The sequence below is a fragment of the Peromyscus maniculatus genome, chromosome 10, assembly GCF_049852395.1.
Source record: "Peromyscus maniculatus bairdii isolate BWxNUB_F1_BW_parent chromosome 10, HU_Pman_BW_mat_3.1, whole genome shotgun sequence".
In the NCBI taxonomy this organism is placed as follows: domain Eukaryota; kingdom Metazoa; phylum Chordata; class Mammalia; order Rodentia; family Cricetidae; genus Peromyscus; species Peromyscus maniculatus.
Window position 1 is genome coordinate 64,186,058 of NC_134861.1, and position 22,527 is coordinate 64,208,584.

The window sequence follows — 22,527 nt, forward strand, 5'->3', positions numbered from 1 at the left end:
GCTGTAGGCAGACCAGCCAGAGCAGTGTTTTATTTCTGAAGTAAATGGACGGAAACAGATGGAGGAGGGAAGAGAGAGCTCTCCTGGAGCATAGTGACTCTGTGTCGCCAGCTGTTGTGGGGAGATAATGGGCAATGGAAAGTGATGCATAGAGGAATCCAAATGCCCACCGTCCTTGGCCGTGGATGGTTAGGAGGAAAGGCCATTCACTTACATTCTTTTAATTGAAGTCGAAGTCAAGAATATGTAGTTTTTACTTAAAAGGGCACCGTTTTATTGATTGAAACATAAAACAGGATTCAAAACCATTTCCTTTATTCACAGCGGGATTCAGCTAAAATTATATAATTTGCCAAAGGAGTAATTAGAACTGGATTTAATGGGTAAAACTTTTGCATATTGTACTTGATGCATAACTTATAAACACTTTTTTCTTAATTTTTCTTTAATTAAATTCCCCTATTTAAAATTTGTTTATGTACAGTGAGAAAAACTAACATTTTAAACCATGATTGCCTAATTTGTTTTGAGGAGAAACCTAATTTCTACATTAGTTTATTATTTAAACATTAAAGACAAAGCCTAAAGACATAATGAGAATTACTTTCTTTTTTTGAGACAAATACAGCTGAATTTACTTAGAAATATTTTTATAATGGTTATTCAAAAGAAACTGTAGGAAAAAGAAATGCAAGAAAATATTTAAGAAGAATATGGAAAAGAGATTTTTGGTATAAGAAAATAAAAATAAAAAGGTTATATATCTATCTATCTATATATATATATTATAGAAAGATAACAAATATGTATTTCAGTATTCATGTGGCTTGGTTCTTAGGCAAAAATTTAAAAGTCCTCTCTGGGAGATGAATAGTGAAGCATGTTGTAAGCAGACAGTGAAATGGTATTCAGCAGTTAGGAGCAAGGCTTAGATTTAAATGTAGTTAACAGGGAGGTCTTACCAAAAAGATGACAAGTGGATTAAAAGCATGGAATACACAAGAAGATATAAAATGGTGGTGCCTGGGAAAATTATTATATCTGTAAACAAGAATGATGTTTCAAATGAACTTTCAAATAAGAAGACATTAGATGAATCGAAACAACTGGAAGAATGAGAACCATGAACGTAGTTTGTGGGCACAAGAAGATGTAAAGAAGGAATTCTGAAAGATGAAATGAACACAGGCAGTAAATGACAGGTTGTATTATTTGGGTTATTCTTTCTTAACAAAATATTACAGATAGGGTTTAGATAGCAGACATAGCTTTCCTAATTTTTCTGAAGTTTGCAAGTTTACAATTGAAGGGTCAGAAAATTTAATTTTTGCTGAAAGTTCCCTTTCTGGCTGGTATGTGGCTGCCAATCTCTCTGCCTCTCAGAAAGTCTGCTTTCTGTGCTTGGCTGAAAAGACACTAAGTTTGTACATCTCTCCTTTGATTAGGACCCTTCTTTTATAGGTTAGGTTCCCACCCTTCTGACCACATTTAAATTAGTCTCCCAAAGCTTTAATCCAAATGCAATCAGATTGGAGCAAAGGACTTGAAAGTATAAACTCTATGGGAGCATTGTTCAGTCCATAATAGGATCTTGAGAGGACTTATGAGAGTGTGTGCTTTGAAATTGGTCGTGTGGTCAATTCTGCTGTCTGTGACTGAACAGAGTGCTTTTGCAGCAGAGAAACCTTCTGTGAAATCTACCAAGCTCTAAGACTAAGGTGAGGTTGTATCTTTTTAAATGACACATTTTACCCTTCACTCAATACCAGCTCTTTAAAGCTGTTTCCTGAGATCATATTAAAATTTCTCTCACCTTGAGTAAATATTAGACAATTGTCTCCTGGCTCTAGCTGCTCTTTTCCCTTTCCCTAGAATATTTACTTTATTAATATTACAAATACAATTTCTTTCTCTCCCCACTATGAGATAAAAACCTCACAGCCTTTTAGCCCATTACAACATACACAAGAATGTCTTTCTCAGAGACCAGTGAGGTATCCTTCAAAATGTGGTAATCACAACAGATAGCGCTTCTCCCTGTTCTGCCTGTGGGAGGTTAGTAGCTTAACCTTAATAATTAAACACAGATGACCTTATGGCACTGAGCATCCTCCTTTCTAAGGGTCTCCTATGATTTTATGGATCTTAAAAACATTTCATGCCTTTTGTTTCAATACAATCAACCTAATCTCATTTTTTTGATAGTCTTCATGTCAGTTGCAGTCACCTTGCATAAAATCACCCTTGCTCAATGAATTCTGGTAGTATAATTGATATTTGCTACTCAGAAGCTTGATTTTTTCAAGTAGAAGAGAGGAGAAACAAAGGAAGAGTCTGAACACATGCATAGTTTACAAGTCAGGATTATTAGAACATAAAAGCAAAAGGATGCCAGCATAAATATGAGATCTCTCTTCCTAATTGAATACACTAGACTCTAGTGACTGGAGTAACATCAGTTATATGATCATGTAGCCAAGAACAAAATAAGTCAAGGATGGACTGCATGTACAACAGCCATCCTTACATATTGTATTCCCTTATGGCATCATAGGTGTCTTAGTTCATATCAGGAATTTTGTGATAATTCCATAATGACAGAAACACTTAACATATACTTTCTGATCAGTCAGTTTCTCAGATTATATCTCTGTGAATACAAGTATATAAGTAAGAAAAATTATAGATTGAAAGATGCTCCTTTTGTAAGATGGAAGAATTGTATACTTTAAAATGTCCTCACTAGCTATAACAACCTACATCTTCAACATAATCCTTATCAAAATTTAAATGGCAATATTATAGACATAAAATTTAAAATTCTTTATGTGACAACAAAAAACTCTGAGGTTGGGACCATCGTATTCCTGATTTCAAATTGCATCCCAAGGTTATAGTGACTAAAGTGTTATGGAACAGCACGTGGGCCATTGGAACAGAATGCTTCATTCAGAAGTAAGTATATGAATAAATAGTCATCGAAGTTTTGATTAGGACATCCAGAAGAACATGGTAATTTATTTCAAATGGGGTTAGAAGAACTGGATATGCAAATATTTGAAATGAACTTGTATCTTTATCTCTCACCATACAAAAAGTCAACTCAGGAAGAATTAAAAGACTTAAACACTGGACCTGGAAAAAAATCAACAGAGGAGAATGATTCTTGATTTTGATGATTGTTTAAAAAATCTACAACATGGGGGGTAGGCTGGGGGTAAGGGGAGGGGGTGGGAGGGGGGAGAATAGGGGAACCCATGGCTGATATGTAGAACTGAATGGTATTGTAAAATTTTATATATATATATATATATAATATATAATATTATATAATTATATATATATAATTATATAATGTAAAATTATATATATATAACTACAACAAAGGCTCAAAGAAGTAACATGAAAAAGAAATATTTTTATTAACACACCATACCAAGAATATTCTGTGCAAAAAACGAATATAACAAGTGGGAAGACCACAAGATGACTGAGATAAAGTTTCTCTTATATTTATGCATATGTGTGTACTTTTATTTTTGAAACTGTTTTTATCTTATGTACAGGAAAACAACTATAGGTATGGTGAATAGCCAAAATATGAAGACTCATTGTGAAAAGTATCCAAAAAAGAAAAAAATAGCTTACAAATAACCAATATAAAAACAAATAAGAGATATGAATAGATCTTTCTCCAAGAAGGCATAAAACCAATAGACAGATGAAACTTTGCCTCACAAAATTAACTACTAGGGAGCTATAACTCAAAATTTCAAGACATCACCTCATCATTCAGAATCTTTATTATTAAAAAAGACAAGAGATAAGAAGCATTTGTAACTAGGCTGTGGAAGAGAACCAAGTCCTTATGTGCTCTTACTGGAACTGGGAAATGGTATCACCACTATGGAAATAAATATGGAAGGTCCACTAAAATGGAAACAGCATGATGAGATATCATAGAATTCCCTCCTGTGGAAGTGAACTCAGCATCTGAATCAGATATCTTGCTTCTATACTTAGATCAGCATTACTTCTAATGTCAGGAACTGTTTCTACATAAGTGTCTATGGGTAGAGGAATGGGTAAGGAAACTATTGTACCATAGATACAGCAGAATACTAGTTACCTTTAAAAAGTCTGTCATTTAAGACAATAAAAATTATTTCAGAAGGTGTTATTTTTTCATGTGTTTGTTTTGTATTTTTTGTTTGTTTGGTTTTTTGACACAGAGCTTCTCTGCATAGCTCTAGTTGTCCTGGAAGTCACTCTGTAGACCAGGCTGTCCTTGAACTCAGAGACCTGCCTGCCTCTGCTACCCAAGTGCTGGGATCAAAGGTCTGTGCCACCATGCCAGGCTTCAAGACATTATTCTAAACCAAAAGAGCCAGACACTGAAAGACAAATACAGTGTGATAGCTAAAAATAGAATCTAAAAGGAGTCCAAAATATTGAACATGAAGGTAAGATGGTAGTTACTAGGCATGAGACTGGGGTAATAAGAGAGCTGAAGTGGGAGAAAGAGGACAATGGTACATGGGCTCTACAAACAAGTCAACATATAGTTAATACTTTTGTGTGTCAATGGAGTATTACTGTAAAAAACCATGACATCATGAAATTTGCAGGCAAATGGATGGAACTTGAAAATATCATCCTGAGTGATGTATCCCAGACTCAGAAAGACAAACATGGTAGGTTTTCACTCATAAGTGATACTAGATGTGAAACAAAGGTTAATCAGACTATAACCCACAGCTCCAGAGAAGCTAGGTAACAAGGAGGACTCACAGATCACCCTGGGAGGGGGAAATAGATGATCTCTCCTGGGTAAACTGGTGAAGAGGACAGTAAAGGGGAGAGGATGGGGGATGAGAACATGAGGGAACTGGATGGTTGAGCTGGAGGAGGAATGGAGTGGGAGAGCACTGACAGAGATATCTTGACAGAGGGGATAGGGAGAATCCTGGTGCTAGGGAAATTACCAGCAATCAACAAGGATGACCCCATATATGACTACGAGCAATAGTGGAGAGGGTGCCTGAACTGACCTTCCCCTGTAATCAGAGTGATGACTACCCTAACTGTCATCATCGAGTCTTCATCCAGTAACTGATAGAAGCAGATGCAGAGATCCATAGCCAAGCACCAAGCCTAGCTCTGGGAGCTGTGTTCAAGAGAGAGAGAGAGAGAGAGAGGAGGAATTATATGAACAAAGTGAGTCAAGATCATGATGAGGAAATTTACAGAGAACACTGGACCAAACTGGTGGGAACTCAGGAACTCTAGACTGACAACTGTGAGGCCTCCATGGGACTGAACTAGGCCCCATGCATGTGGGAGACAGTTGTGTAGCTTGCTCTGCTTGAGGGGCCCCTGGCAGTGGGATCAGGATTTATCCCTGGTGCATGAGCTGGCTTTTTGGAGCTTGTTTGCTATGGTGGGATTCCTTGCTTATTCTTGATGAAGCGGGGAGAGGCTTGGTCCTGCCTCAGCTGAATGTACTTGACTCATCATGGGAGGCCTTACCCTTTTGGAGGAGTGGATGTGGGGGTGAGGGGAGCGGGAAGGGGAGTAGGAGGAGGGTTGGGAGGGAGAACAGTGGTTGGTATGCAAAATGAAAAAAAGTTTTAAATAAAAAAGAAAAAAATACTGTTGTGTGTATCTATTTAATTCACTGAAATAGTTATTTTATTACATTTCTATGCATTGTATTATATATCTTAAAAATATAACATACACAGTTACAGTAAGATTGAGAAAAATAAAATAATCCATAAAACAGAAAAAGTCTGGCTGCATAGCATTAATTCAAACAATCCCTCATTCAACACTTTTTATCCAATGCTTCTTTTTGGTTTTTAGTTCATGCAAGATTCTATTGACATTCTTCCTAAATTGCAGAAGGGTCAAGTATCTGTACCCTTTATGATCTATGTATGCTGAATTAAAAGCAGATCTTTAAACATTAGTGAGTTTTCCAAGCTATAGAGAACAGGGATTTGTCAAATATTGAGCAATATGATTTATAATGACATTATTTATTCCTAAAGACAAAGCATTTAAAAATGTTATATATTATTTTGTGAAGGTTTTTTTTTTTCTATTTCACTCTTTGCTCTTAGGGAACTACCACCCAGTTCCCAAATTAATACATGGGGACTTATTCTTTCTTATGAATGCCCTGCCTTAGCTTGGCTTAATTCTAGCCAGCTTTTCTTAACTAATTATCCCATCTACCTTTTGCCCCTAGGCTTCTACCTTTATTTAATCTATGTTTCTTTCTTTTCTTTTTTTCCTTAGCTGGCTGTGCTACTATGTGGCTGGGTGGCTGTTGCTGTGTGGCTGTGTGACTGGGTGGCTGTGTTGCTGTGCTGCTGTGTGGCTGGGTGGCTGTGTTGCTGTGTGGCTGGGTGGCTGAATGGCTGTGCTGCTACATGGCTGGGTGGCTGTGTTGCTATGTGGCTGTGTTGCTATGTGGCTGGGTGGCTGTTGCTGTGTGGCTGTGTGGCTGTGTGGCTGTGTGGCTGTGTGGCTGTGTGGCTGTGTGGCTGGGTGGCTGGGTGGCTGAATGGCTGTGCTGCTACGTGGCTGGGTGGCTGTGTTGCTGGGTGGCTGTGCTGCTGTGTGGCTGGGTGGCTGTGCTGCTGTGTGGCTGGGTGGCTGTGCTGCTGTGTGGCTGTGTGGCTATGTTGCTGTGTTGCTGGGTGGCTGTGCTGCTGTGTGACTGGGTGGCTGTGCTGCTGTGTTGCTGGGTGGCTGTGCTGCTGTGTGGCTGGGTGGCTGTGCTGCTGTGTGGCTGTGTGGCTGTGTTGCTGTGTTGCTGGGTGGCTGTGCTGCTGTGTGGCTGGGTGGCTGTGTTGCTATGTGGCTGGGTGGCTGTGCTGCTGTGTGGCTGGGTGGCTATGTGGCTGGGTGGCTGTGCTGCTGTGTTGCTGGGTGGCTGGCCTCTGGCATCCTCCTCTCCTCCTTTTGTCTCTCCTCCCTCTTCTCATTCTCTTTTCTATTTATTCTCTTTCTGCCAGCCAGCCCCATCTATCCTTTCTCCTGCCTCACTATTGGCCAGTCAGCTCTTTATTAAACCAATCGGGTGTTTTAGGCAGGCACAGTAACACAGCTTCACAGAGTTAAACAAATGCAACATAAAAGAATGCAACATATCTTTGCATCATTAAACAAATATTCCACAGCACAATCAAATATAATGTATCTTTAATGAATATTCCACAACAATTTTGTTCTCCTTGATACTTTTTTTTCTATTACTATGGTGATATTTTATTTGTACTGAAATGTGATTTTCACATTTATTATTTCACATTTATTAGCTCTGGGGGTCAGAGCTAATAGCAGCCATAGCAGAAGTCTGGCAGTGGCAGCACACACCCTTAATCCCGATCACATGACAGGCAGATCTCTGTGTGTTCAAGGATACAGCCAGCATGGAGACACATGCCTTTAATCTCAATACCAACCATAGAAGACCTGGAGGTCTGTACAGACAGGCAGCGAAGAGGAGGTCATGTGGTTGGGTTTACAACCAATGAGAAGGCAAAATAGAAAGTCAATAAAAAGGACAAACACACAGGAAGTAGGTCTCTTTCAGAGGGGAAGGACGACAGCGGCAGGGAAGGGTAAGAAAGGTACTGCTCTGACCTTTTGGGCTTTTTTTTTTTTTTCCGAGACAGGGTTTCTCTGTGTAGCTTTGCGCCTTTCCTGGAGCTCACATGGTAGCCCAGGCTGGTCTCGAACTCACCGAGATCTGCCTGGCTCTGCCTCCCGAGTGCTGGGATTAAAGGCGTGTGCCACCATTGCCCGGCCCTTTGGGCTTTTAACTCTGCATTTGGCTCTGTGTTTCTTGTTTAATAAGACTGTTCATGTACAATCTTACCCTTCGGAGGAAATTATAAAATGTAATTAGATGTACTGGAACATTTACAGGTGAAAAATCAAAGCGGAGAGTTCCTGTCATTTCATTGTCTCATCATTTGCATCATATATTTAATAAAAACACTAGGAGAATAATTTCCACATTGTTAAATTTTAAATAATCTCTTTCCAGTGTTTTCTTCCCAACTTCTTTCAATAGCATAATGATCTTCTGAAATACATACTTTTCACTCCCTTGATGTGGTTAGTTATGATCCTCTGTGCCATGAAAGGAGTGAGACCTCGTTTACTTACAGCTCTTCAGCCCCATTAAATGCAAAAAGAAAAACAATTTTAGCCCTGATAGGCCTAAAATATCTTTAAATATTTGACAACACATAAAAGTTAATAATGATCTTATGTCAATGTGTTTAAGGTAATATTATAACAAATATTGTTGATTCATTTTCTTCCATTCTTAGAGAATGTGTTAAGATAAGGAAAGATAATTGTGGAATGCAAATGGACAATAATAATAACATAATTAATAGTTTTTAAAACAGTTTAGAAGCTAATCATTACATTTAATAAATACACATTATTCCACAAATTGTGGCATTAAGCATTAACTGAGAGAGCTAGTGAGTTAGTATATCAATTTCACCTATTTGTATTTTTTCTAAATTTTCACATCATTTGCTGCAGCAGAGCATGTACCATCATAAAATCAAATTGAGATAAATATACATGAAAATAGCTGTCTTTGATTCCATACATATTTGCAAAGCTAATTAATCTTTTGACATGGAACATGAAAGTTTGAATGTATTTGTCATAATAGTGCAAGCACTTTCCCAGGTATTTTCAGAATCTAATATAAAACTTGCAGCTGAACAGTATTCATTAGAAATAATAAAGTGCATTGTAATTGTGAGAAACAAGCATATATATGAAATGTATCATCAGTATGTATTTCTTGTATTAGATGTGATATTTCATTATCATATTCTTCCCCCACAAATAACCATCAATATGTCAGCAAGCTTTTATTATAATGTGGTTTCATTAGGGCAGGAGGATAAAACTTTCATTTTAGATTGTTTCTTTGTGTTGAGTTATCATAATATAATAATTTCAGAAACAATTTTCCATGAAATTATCCAGTATTATTTTATAAATGTATGATAATGAGGCATAACTTCCATCAAACTAAATTACTAGGTTAAAAGTATTATTTCAGTATTCTGTAACAACAAGTTCAGGATGACAACAGGAACGCATTAATTTTCAGAAAAATCATACCTGATGTTTGAACATAATGTAGAATGAAATGAGGCTCAAATTGAAATTATTATTATTACTATTGTTGTAGAACTACTTTAGGAATGTCTATTTCTTCTGAGAGGCATTGCAGAGAAAGCTAATGTCTGCATATGAACATAGTGTGATGGGAAATGTTGATATTTTTACTTTATTTTCTATATCATAAATACATACAAATTAGATATTACTTAAAATTCAGTTATGTGTTTTATTATCAAATTAAAAACCTGATAAAGAATAACCATTTAGTTAAAAGTAAATATCTTGGCCTACTTGCTTAATGTTTATAATGAAGAAAATACTTGTTATAATTTAAAAAATATCAAACCAGAAAATGTATCAGAATTTAGTAGTTGTTTTATCTAATAGCTGTTTTGCAACAATTATTTTCACAAAAGTCCTTATACAATGGACTTCAGCTTATAGGTAAAGTGATTGATTGTTTTAGTTCTTTTACAGGCATGCCCATACTTTAATTAATGTTCAATTAAAAATTAATTTGGAGATAGGGATACAGTTCAGTCAAATGACACCTGTGCAAGTATTAAGACATGAATCTGCATCCCTCTAAGTCACATGAAAATGTGAGCACAGTAGTGTGTGCCTGTACTCAACACTGGGCACATTTGCTGAGACAAAGTGATTGGTAAAGTTCATTGGCCAGCCAGTTCACCCAAATTAATGGGCCTGGCCTTCAGTGAGAGACCCTGTATCAAAAATAAAAGCGGTACGTGCATGCACACATATCAACACGTGCACATACCAAGTACTAATAAGTTCACACACCATAACCATGCTCCTCTTTCTTTCTCTCTCTTTCCCCCTGTCTCTGTTTGTCTGTCTCTCTTTGTCAATCTCTGTCTTTCTGTTTCTCCATCTCAGTCTCTTTCTCTGTCTCTTTTTCTCTCTCTCACATTCAAACACACAAAATTTAAAAATTTAAAATATTCTCTGGTGGGTGATATGGCTCTTTTGCAGGTATTCCATGGCACAGTTGCACCCCTCAAATTATACATGTAAATAATAATAATAATGATAGTAACAGTAATAATTTTCTATTTTAATCACAGCCCTTAGGAGGTGCAGGCAGGGGGATCAGGATGTCAAAGTCAGCATTTAAGTAGTGAATTGGAATTGGAAATTGGCCAGAAATATATATGAGTAGCTGTCTCAAAAAGAAAACCCTGGATATATTCTTACAGTGCAATCAGCAATGAGAATGTTAAATTGAGTTTAAAATAATTAAAGGATAGCCCAAAATTTGCAGGGGAAAGAAAAGAAAGAGAATGAGAAAAGTGTTTGAAATATATTTGACCCCATTTAGTTGAATTATCTGAGGAGGTTATGGAAGGTTTTGGAGTGGAGCTTTGCTGGCGGAGGTACTTGCTATGGCTCAGCTTTGATTGTTTATGACCTGTCCTGCTTCTTTCTCTCACTGGTTAAGATGTGATTTCTCAGGTACCTGCTGCCATCACATACCTGCCCTGCTGTGATGGACTCTCTATACCTCTGGTACCATTAGCCAAATCAACTCTCTCTTAAGTTGCTTTTGGATATAGATTTTTTTTAATCACAGTTGATATATTTTGTTTGTGCTCTAACCGATAAAGCTTGCTTGGAGATCAGAATGCAGAGCTAGTCATTAGTTAACCATAGAGGCCAGGCAGTGGTGACACGCACCTTTAATCCCAGCACTTGGGATTTCTTGCCTTTGATCCCAAAGTACTTGGGAGGCTCATGCCTTCAATCCTAGCACTAAGAAAGAGGAAACAGGAAGCAATATGGATGAGTGGAGAGAGGAATATAAGGCAGGCTTGGATAGGAGCTTGCTCCCTTTCAGGCTGAGGAGTTGGCTAGGTAAGAGGTGGCTATGGCTTGCTCTTTTGTCTGTCTGTTCTTTCAGCATTTACCCTTATATCTGGCTCCAGATTTTAATTAATAAGACCAATTAGGATTTGTGCTACACACAGTAAAAGAAAATATTTCTTAAAATGTTACTCTTCTTTAATAGCTACTGATAACACAGAGTCACAGGGTAACTTGAAAGATTATTATCACTTATATCCTTTACTGGACTTTTCTTACCAGAGTACCTAAGTGTGAGTAGTGAGGAAATACAATCTATGTGCACAGGGTGTCAGAGTTGTCAAGGGTGACTTGTGGAAGAGTGCTGGGAACAAAATCAAATTGGATTTCAACATGTGATTGACATGAAATAAGTTTTTCAATACATGTCTACAAATGAGCAATCCAGATAGCCTTTTCCATCATGCTCAGTTTAGTACATCTCCTTTACAATTTACATTGTGGTGTTCTTGGCATTTCACTCTGGATTTGAAATCTTTCATATAGACTGTTCTGAAATATAAATTCTTTCATGTCATCATTCACTAAATAGGTGAGATATGGATCTGCATTATATGGAACAAGGAAGATATACTTTACTTTCTAATATTAAAAAGGAATACCCTGCTTGAATGAATAATAAATCATATATAACACTAAGATAACTATATAGTTTTGAAATTTATATTTGGTGTGTGTGTGTGTGTGTGTGTGTGTGTGTGTGTGTGTGTGTGTGTGTGTGTGTGTTTATGCTTTTGTGTAGGGAATTGTGCTTGATTCTGTAGAAACCAGATGTTCAAGGCAGAATGTCATTCTTTGTTGTTTCTCCTCTTCATTTTTAAGGAAAGGGTCTCTCTCTGATCATGGCTGGGTCAGTAAGGCCCAGGGATCCACCTTTCTCTGACTGACTCCATGCACTGTAGTCATAGACACATGACATCATATCTGGCTTTTCATATGGGTTCTGGGTATCCAAATCATGTTATGGAGCAAAATCTTTATCCACTGAGTCATCTTACCCACCTCCCTAAGTATACTCTTAGTGTTTCATTTACTTCTCAGAATCTATTATGTGATTTGCCTATAATAAAAGTACTCTTTGTTTTCTTGTTTGGTCTTATAGTCCTATTCATTCCCGAATTCTATTTTCTTGAATTATATATTCAATACACATTCTTCCTCCTGAAAATGATGAGCAGAATTCTTTTGGCAAGCTTGCCTAGGTAGCTTTAAAAATGAACCCAGTCATTGACTGTTGTGTTTTAATTGATATAATTTGAATAATTAATTCTATGTTTAGAAAATGAGTTCAAGGTGGTGTGTGATTAACCATGTTTAACGAAGTCATTACCCAATTAAGTAGTATTCCATGCCCATGACTGATTATATCCAAATTTTAATCAATTTGATTTAAATTGTCTCTTTATATATTTGAATTTGTTACACTTTTGTGTTATACATATTATGATAAAAACAAATTATTATTTTGTTGTTAGCAATTGAGTATATCATTGGACTTTTCTTTGATTGAAATACAAGTTAAAAATTTAAAAATTGCTTTGTTTGGTACCACTAAATAGAATCAGCATCTGCAAAGAATGTTTTTGGCTTGAGCAATGATTCCACTTTGGAATTAGAGCTTTTAATCAAAAGGATTAGCTCAATTAAGAAGGTAGCTCTTTCAAGAATCAATTAGACAGCTGAATTTCTGAATAGTTCTCTTCCATGTCAGTTCTAGCTCTCATCATCTTCTCAGGTAGGACATGCCAAACTTTCCAGGTGGGCGTAGTGAAGCATGTGATTTTGCACAAAGGGTTTTGGAACTGTTTTAATAATAGAAATCAAGGATGAGGAGACACTGATTTTTTTTCTGAAGATGAACACAAGATTATTTTCTTCTAGACTGAGCACACAATAAGAGAAAATGTAATTACACTAAAAATTGGGTATTTGGCAGGTTAGGTCTGCTTTGAAAGCAGAAATTAACTCTGCTGCATGGTAACATGCATTGCTGAGGTTGAGAGTATGACATGTTTACTCAGAATGTAAATAAATTTCCATTTTTTCTGAGTTACATGACTCACTGCCTACAGTACGTGAATACTCCTTTCCTGCATAAGCAGTCAATAACTATCAAGGTTACTTTCTTCAGAAAGAAATAGTAGAATGCTGTGAGCCAAAATGGCCATATGTTCAGGAAAAAAATCAAGTGGACTGGCTATTGTTTATACTGTGAATTCCACTCTGCTGCCCATTATATCTGACATTATAAAAAATAAAAAAACATCCATATACAATCATATTTAAACATGAACAAAAGGAACTTTTGTGTTATAATGAAGTGTCCTAAACAGCTGGGTTTTTATATGATAGTTGTATGTTAATTTGGAGACGTTGTCTATAATATCCAAAGACTTAAATTTTCAGTAAAGAATAAAAGGTATTATTCTGTATGGTCTTAACTGAATGAAAGCAGTCTTCAGACATAAGGATTTTTTCCTCCTGGTTTGGGACTCAGGAGACACACATGCTATGAATTACCTGCCATGAATGCAATCATGTTAGGATTTCCTTTGTAGTTTAAGACTGTGATCTCCAGCCACCAACAAATGGGAAAATGGGCTGCAAACTTCATCCATTATAAACCAAATTCTAGGGTTTGTGAGTTGCAGTCTTGTTATCCTTTGCTTTACATCTAGTATCCACTTTTGAGTGAGTACATACCATGTTTGTCTTTCTGAGTCTGGATTACCTCACTCAGGATGTTTCTAGTTCTATCCATATGCCTGCAAACCTCATGATGTCATTGTTTTTCTCTGATGAATAATACTCCATTGTGTATATGTACCACATTTTATTTATCCATTCTTCAGTTGAAGGGCATCTAGGTTGTTTCCAGGTTCTGGCTATTACAAATAATGCTGTTTTGAACATAGTTACCTAGTAAAAAGGACCCTAAGAAAGACAGGGATCACCAAGGACAGAGAAATGGATGAGATCTACATGAGCAAACTAGGGGTGGGGAGGGGTAATGGAAGGCAAGGGTCAGGGGAAAGAGAGCTTAGGGGAGCAGGAGGTACCAACTAGATCAAAAACAGAGTGGGAAAGCATGGAGAGAGATACCATGATAAATGAAGACCCCATGGGAATAGGAAGAAGCAGAGTGCTAGAGAGGTCCCCAGAAATACACAAAGATACCTCCACTATAGACTACTGGCAATGGTCGAGAGAGTGCCTGACCTGACCTACTCTGGTGATCGGATGGCTGAATGAACACTCTAACTGTCATGATAGAACTCTCATCCAGTGAATGATGAAAGTAGATGCAGAGATCCACGACCGAGCCCCCGGTGGAGCTTCAGGAGTCCAATTGGTGAGAGAGGAGAAATTATATGAGCAAGAGATATCAAGACCATGATTGGAAAAAGCACAGAGGCAAATAGCCAAACTAGTGGAAACACATGAACTATGAACCAGTAGCTGAGGAGCCCCAGTGGAAGTGGACCAGACCCTCTGGATAAGTGAGACAGTCAATTAGCTCGAACTGTTTTGGAGGCCCCCAGGCAGTGGGACTGGGACCTATCCTTGGCGCATGAGATGGCTTTTTGGAACCTAGGGCCGATGCTGAGACACTTTTCTCAGCCTTGGTGCAGGGAGGAGGGGACTGGACCTGTCTCAACTGAATGTACCAGGCTGGACTGACTCCCCAGGGGAGACTTTGCCTTGGAGGAGGTGGGAATGGGGGTAAATTGGGGGGCGAGAAGAGGGAAGACAGGGGAATTTGTGGCTGATATGTAAAATTAAAGTAATTATAAAATAAAAATACTTATAAAATAAATAAACCAAATTCTACCTAATATCTGAATAAACTCAAAATGAAATCATAAGGAGAATATGCAAGAGTTTCTCTCCCTTCCTCCTTCATCTAGGCTGTGTGAGTCTGAACAGCGACCATCTAAATCTTCATCTGTAAGAATATAAATAGGTGCAGTATTGAACTGCTTAATTTTTGATCATTTATTTTCTTCCATTAGAAAATTAATACATTTACCTAACTTGAATTTTAAAAAGCAAACACTGCATATCAATTTGCTGAAATTATTAATTAAATGTTAGGGTAACATGCCCCTGCACTATAGGTGGAATGCCTCCTTAACAACACCTATTTCCTAATCCAGGAAATCCATGAACACATTAGCTTATTGGCAGGCGGGAATTTTTACACAATACTCTTTAGAACTTTGAAATCAAGAGGTAGGTACTCTGCATGCTACCAGATTGGAAATGTAAACACCAACCAATGCACAAGCCTGAACTGGTGGCACAAAGTTGTGGGAATGACCAACCACCACCTGAATTGATTTAAGGCCTACTCCATGAGATGAAACCCATAAATGACACTGCTTAGGTGACCAAGAATCTGACACTAGATTACCCAGGAAACTAGGGTAAAACAAAATACTATCGTTCTAAAAACAAACAAATACACAAGAATAAACAAACAAACAAACAAACTTGAAATAATGACATTCTGCTACACTCATTGATCAGTACCTTGGTTATCTGTGCTTAGGGAGAGAGAAATACAGAACACACTAAGGGCAAAGGGAATAACCATCTACCATGGGAAAATCAAGAAAGAAGAAAGTGGAAATTTACTAAAGAGGGTATTTCATGAGGTTGGGTTTGTGAAGTGCACGGAATACTATTGAAAATGGGAACCTATGGAGAACAATAATTTTTAAAATAGTGTTAGCAACACACAGGACTTTGGGTGCACTGTGATTAGTTTTCTTTGCTTAGCAGGAAGAAGTTAATTGAAGTAGATCATGCTGAGTTTGAGGAAGTGGGAGCAGAACATTTTAAAAACATCAGACTGGTCATTAAGTAGACTTGATGACAGGCCTTAAATGAACCATATTTTGTTAGCACACTTGACCAGCTAGTGGAATGCACTGAAGGGAATTTGCATGCTAATGAGGTTGTAAGAGACAGAGAAGGAAGAAACTACAGGATCAAAGTGGCAGAGCAGATGGCATCTACACCGAGAGAGGGTAGGGTGTTTTTTCCAGTTGAACCAAGAAGGAAGAGACATAAAGAGAAAAAACTGAAGTCAGATGATAATATTATAAAAATTATTATTATTATTAGCAAACGTCCCCTTCTTTCTTTAAAATCAGAGAAGAGTCAGTTAGGTCATCATGGGGGCCAAAGGATCATGCCCCTAGCTGCCTGGTTTTCATGTGGGAGGATTGGAAGTGGACTGGACTCTCGAATGCTCTCTTCTGAGCATTCTCCTTGTGCTGTCTTTTCCCCCTTATTGCACAGTTGAAGCTCATATATTTAAACATCTCAATGATAGAATAACACTCAGCAAATGTAAACTAAAATCTCTCTCTTTTGTCATGATTGTATTAATATACTTTTTTTGGAAAGTGTTCACAAAATTCAGACAACTTAATTATACCTAGGAATGCAGCAGGCAACCTTTCCATTTATTTACACTGAAACTTTTTCCAGTCTTTTGTAAATTAAAGTAAGTTTTCAATGGCTGCTACTAAAAGCAATAATCAAGCCAACAAACAATATACATCTATAGAAATGATTACTATATATTTCAAATTGTATCATTCCCAATGCATGACAGTATAATACATATAGTAACAAAGTCAAATGTGTTGTAGTGTCAGCCTGTGAATCTTAAAGTCCATTTGTACCTCAGACATTTCTATCTGCAAATATTATTGAAAAATATGTACCTAGTGTATTCAAGATATTGTCTTAGGTGTTTACCATCTCTCTGTCTTACTTTGCTTTCATACCACAGTCCCATTTTTTAACTCACTCCATTGAAGTCTGGTAATTTCAATTATTCAAGTTACTCACAATAATCTAATAAATTTAAGATGTGAGTAATCAGAGGTATGAGTACACAAGCTATCCCAATGCCATTCTCTGGCTCCATCCTACCATCTGTGTTCACTTCTTATTTAAATAAGATAATGGAATCACAGAGAATTCATTCATTCACTTCTTCATTAATTCAAAAAATAAATTACAATGGCACATAATTTGGATTTGACAGACAACATAACTGAGAGACTCTCTATGTTTGTAGAAGTAATGGGTAAATACTGTGGGGAAATACCATCAGGTCATGATAGTTCTTAAAGAGGAAAATAAGGTAATGAAAAAGGGAAGCTGAGTGAGAATTTAGCTTTTCATGTTTTTCAGGGAAGTCTTCATTATTAATGGGTGATTATTAATGCAAGGTTTGCTGAAGCATTTATTCAAATATTAGAGAAAGGGATGAAAATTATCAAAAGATTTGCCTACCTTGTTTTTCTTGGGATTAAGGTGATTAGTGGCTATTTGTCTTCTATGATAAATAGAATGTAGGGAATGATCAACAGTTTGCTTTAAGACTTTTAAGTTGGAGATAAACTGTTAGATTTACAAAGCTCCATATTGTGTGGATGAGAATAAACTAAGTTTAAACTGAAAAAAAAAATACTTTGTAGAATATAGCAGGATGACAAGTCAAGGAGATCAAGGTCATGATGGAGAACCCACAGAGACAGCTGATGTGGGCTTGTAGGAGCTTAAGGACTCTGGACTAACAGCTAAGTAGCCATCATGGGACTACCCTAGACCCTCATATGGGTGACAGTTGTATAGCTTGGCTGATCTCAGCAGTGGGATCAGGATCTGTCCCATGTGCTTGAACTGGCTTTTGGGAACCTGTTCTCCATGCTGAGTTGCAGTCCTGGAGCTTGATCCTGCCTCAACTTGGTGTGCCATGTTGACACCCATGGGAGGCCTGCCCCTGTCTGAACTAAGAGAGAGAAATGGATGGGTGGAGTAGATGGGAGGTGGGAGAAGGGAACAGGAGGAGAGGAGGGGGGAGGAAACTGTGGTCGGTATGGAAAATAAATGAAAAAAAAAATTAATAATAAAAAGAATATAGCAAGGTGATTCTCTCCCTGTAAAATGTAAGAAACAAATGCTGTCCTTTTTTTTAAACCAGCAGAAGGTAATTCAATATGAGGATGTTGATGGTAATTTATTAACTGCAGACTTGCAATCACGGTAGAGTATTAAATGCAGTCACCCTTACAGTCATGTACAATTGACCAATACAGTGTGCTGCTTGCTAGGTCATTCAATTTAAAAGGGTTATAACAGCTAATCTTTTAGCAATCGAAAGGACCCTTCAGCAAATAAATATCAGAAAGGGATGAATTTTAACTAGTCAAAGCAAGTAGGGTTATTATTGTCTCAAGTTTGAAATAAGACTGACCTTTTATACATGAATATTTTTAAATATGGACTTTTATTGGGATGTTAAAGATATGCTGTCTGTGTCTATCTCTATCTCTATCTCTGTTTCTGTCTCTGAACTCTCTTTCTCCTATTCAATTTACTTCAAAGAAACCATCTTTTCCTTTTTTCTTATGTTCAAAATAATTTGTGTTTCTGAAACACAAATAATCCCTGCTTTCCTCCTTGACTCGTGAAATAGTTCATTATTCACTGGCTCTTCACTTCCTGGATTTTTCTCTTTCCCCATTTCTCTTGACATTTTCATTGCCAAACAAGGCAGCTTGCTATTCTCTGCAAAGTTGAGACAACACAAGTTGTCCCTTTAGGTAATAATAACTTTGTTTTCCTTCTCACTGTGAATTACTTTTTTAGAAACAAAACCAAAATGAGTCTGAGATTCCATCTTATACCTGTCAGGATGGCTAAGATAAAAGACATAAGCAACAGCACATGCTGGTGAGGAAGGGAACACTCCTCTATTGCTGGTGGGAGTGCAAACGTATACAGCCACTTTGGAAGTCAGTGTGGCCATTTCTCAGAAAACTGTGAATCAGTTTAGCACAAGACCTAGCTATACCACTCTTGGGCATGTACTCAAAGGATGTTTACTCATACCACAAGGATGCTTGCTCATCTATGTTTATAGCAACCTATATATTTCCAAAATCTGGAAAGAACCTAGATGTCCTTAAACTGAGGAATGGATAAAGAAAATGTGGTACATTTGTACAATGGAGTATTAATCAACTGTTAAAAACAAGGATACTGGGAAATGTGAGAGCAAATGGATGGAACTAGAAAAAGAAAATCATCCTGAATGAGGTAACCCAGACCAAGAAAGACAAACATGGTATGTACTCACTCACAAGTGAATTATTAGCTGTAAAATAAAGGATAATTAGTTTACAATCCACAGACCCAGAGAAACTAGGTAACAAGGAGGGTTCATGGGGGGATGATAGGATCTCCCTGGAAGGGGAAATAAAGGATATTCTGTTAGTGGATTGAGGGCTGGTGGGGTGGGAATATGAGTGATCCAGTTGTGGGGTCAGAGGGGGAGAGTACTGAAAGAGACTACTAGAAATGGAGGGCATTTTGGGGTTAAAGACCTGCTACAAGGCAATCTCCCAGGTATAGTGGGTAGCTGTTCCAGTTTTGACCTGGAAGTACTACCCCCACTGAGGCTTCTGGTAACTGTCCCACCTACGAGGCAGGGCCAGTAGAGGAGCCCTTAAGACCTGAGATCTGGATGTGCCAGTTCTCTTGGTTCCTGGATCCTGGATGCTGGAGGTAGACCAAGCAGAGTTCTCCAGAGAACACTGCTGGACCGCACTATACCTTTCCCGGACCCTGTAACCTATCCCTTCACTTGTAAGTTACCCCACAAAATAAACCTCCCTTTTAACTATGTGGAGTTGCCTTCATACTTCTACCAATACCCAGGAATCTTCAAGGCTGACCCAAACTAGGACTCTTAGCAATAGTGGGTACATAGCGAGAAATGGCCATCTCCTGTGATCAGAGTCAGGGGTATCCTACAGAAGAGTAGGAGAAAGGATTGTAGGAGCCAGAGTGGTCAAGGACACCCCAAGAAAACTCACAGAATCAACTAACCCAGAGTCATAGGGGCTCACAGAGACTGAACCAACAACCATGGAAGCCTGCATGAAACTGACATAGGCACTCTGTATATATTACAGTTGCATAGTTTGGTCCTCTTGCAGGACTCCTAACAATGGAACAGGGGCTGTCTCTGATTCTTTGACTGGCTTTTGGGACCTCAGTCCTCATACTGGGTCACCTTACCTAACCTTAACACATGGGAAGGTGCTTAGTCTTATAGCAAATTGATATGCCATGTTTTGTGCCATTCATGAGAGACCTGCCCTTTCATAAACAGAAACAGAGAAGGAGTGGATTGCAGGGTGGGAACAGACGGGGGTGAGGAGGAACTACAAGGAGGGAAGTGGGGTTGATATATTGTGTACCTTAATAAACATCTTGGGATCAGAAAACAGAACAGCCACTATATGAAACATAGAGGTTAGGCAGTGGTAGCACAGGCCTTTAATCCTAGCATTCCGGAGGCAGAGATCCATTCGGATCTCTGTGAGTTCAAGGCCACACTGGAAACAGAGTCAGGCATGGTAGCACACACCTTTAATCCCAGGACTTGAGATCTCATGTCTTGCTGGGGAAAGGCACACGCTTTTAATCCCAAGGAGTGATGGCAGGAAGCAGAAAGGTATATAATGTGTGAGGACCATGAACCTTGTCCTAAAAAAACAGCTTTTTAGGCTTTTAAGCTTCTAGGCTTTTAGCAGCATTTCAGCTGAGATCCATTCTGGATGAGGACTCAGAGGCTTCCAGTTTGAGGAAACAGGATCGGCTGAGAAGTTGGTGAGGTGAGCTTAGCTATGGCTTGTTTTGCTTCTCTGATCTTTCAGAATTCACCTCAATACCTGGCTCCTGCATTTTTTTTATTAATAAGACTATTTAAGATTAGTGTTACAGGGGACGGAGAGGAAACTGTGGCCGGGTTATAAAATACATAAATAAATAAATAATTTTATTTAAAAATGCATTATAATAAGAATAATAAGTCAAGAAAAAGGCATGTTTTTTTTCATGTGCTTGTCACAAAACATTCCTTAATATACATACCTGTGTATTTAGATAGAAAATTTGCTTAATTTATAATCATACAATAAGAATGCTGTTCTATGGCATTCTTAGGGGAAATCGAGGGTTAGTAACATTTTATTGAAACCAGTAAGGAATGACATTTAAAAGAACTTGGCAGGTTACTCAGTATATAATTCTCTTTGTAATATCCCTCTTCATAACTGAGCTTCAATTTTATTTCTTATTCATATGCAATGTAGACTCAGTTTTATAGAGCCCATTGGTAACCATTTGGATACTTAGACACTTGAAGAAGATTGTGGTAGTTTTTGCACATCATTGAAGTAGAAATACTTGGTACTGCTACATATCTCATGTATTCTTGATATCATTTTAGAAGAAAAAGTAAAACTATATAACTACCAGAAATAAATATATTTTAATATTCTTAACATTATTAATAGTATATTAATTGTAGCATAAAAGATGTTAGAGTCAGGTTTTAGGGGCTTGGGAATAATTAAGTAGCTATATTTAGGAAATTAGACAGCGTTATTTGCCCTCATCCTATTTCAATGTATGAAGGGTACAGATGCTGGAATGGGACAATGCATACTTTGCACGTAATATAAAAATTAACATTCTGAATGACTAAAATGTAAATAAAAATTAAAAAGCTGAACACAACATTTGATGAAATCTATTACTCAGGATATAACATTCCAAATTAATTTTTATCATCTACAGGACTCTCCAGAATCTGTCTCTTTTTTTTTTTTTTTTTTTTTTTTGGTTTTTCGAGACAGGGTTTCTCTGTGTAGCTTTGCGCCTTTCCTGGAACTCACTTGGTAGCCCAGGCTGGCCTCGAACTCACAGAGATCCGCCTGGCTCTGCCTCCCGAGTGCTGGGATTAAAGGCGTGCGCCACCACCGCCTAGCCAGAATCTGTCTCTTGTTAGAGCTAACTTTTTAGGTGCTCCCCATTCTTTCTTCCTCTTGTTCTTTCACAGCACATATTTCAGACATTGCTAAATCTCTTCATAAAAATCAGACCCTCTTATGACCCAAAATTAAACTTGAAGACATCTATTCCAGTTTTCATGTTCTTCTCCCTGATCCCAAGATTGCCAATCCTCATGACCCATTCTTAATTTTCAAGGCACATTTCCAATGTCATCTCTGAGAAGAGTGTGAGATTCTGTTCCATAGACAAATTAAACACTTCTACATCATCTAAGTCAGTTTTATTTGATTATAAACCCATTGTTCTCCATTATTGTTAGTGGATTCCTTTAGAGTGCTATTCAATTGTGGGCAGCTATTACAAAAAAATGGAACTTGTTATAGACCATGGATTTCAGCACATTTCAAATGTAACATTGTTCTGAATGTCCACCTTAGCACTTTTAATCTAAGCAAGAAATTGAGGAGGAAAAAAATCCCTGTGGTCCATCAAAATATCAGAGAGGAAGAAGGAGAAGGGGAAGAAAGAGGGAGAGGGAGAAGGGGAGGGAGAAGAAGAGAAAGAGGGAACTTATTTTAA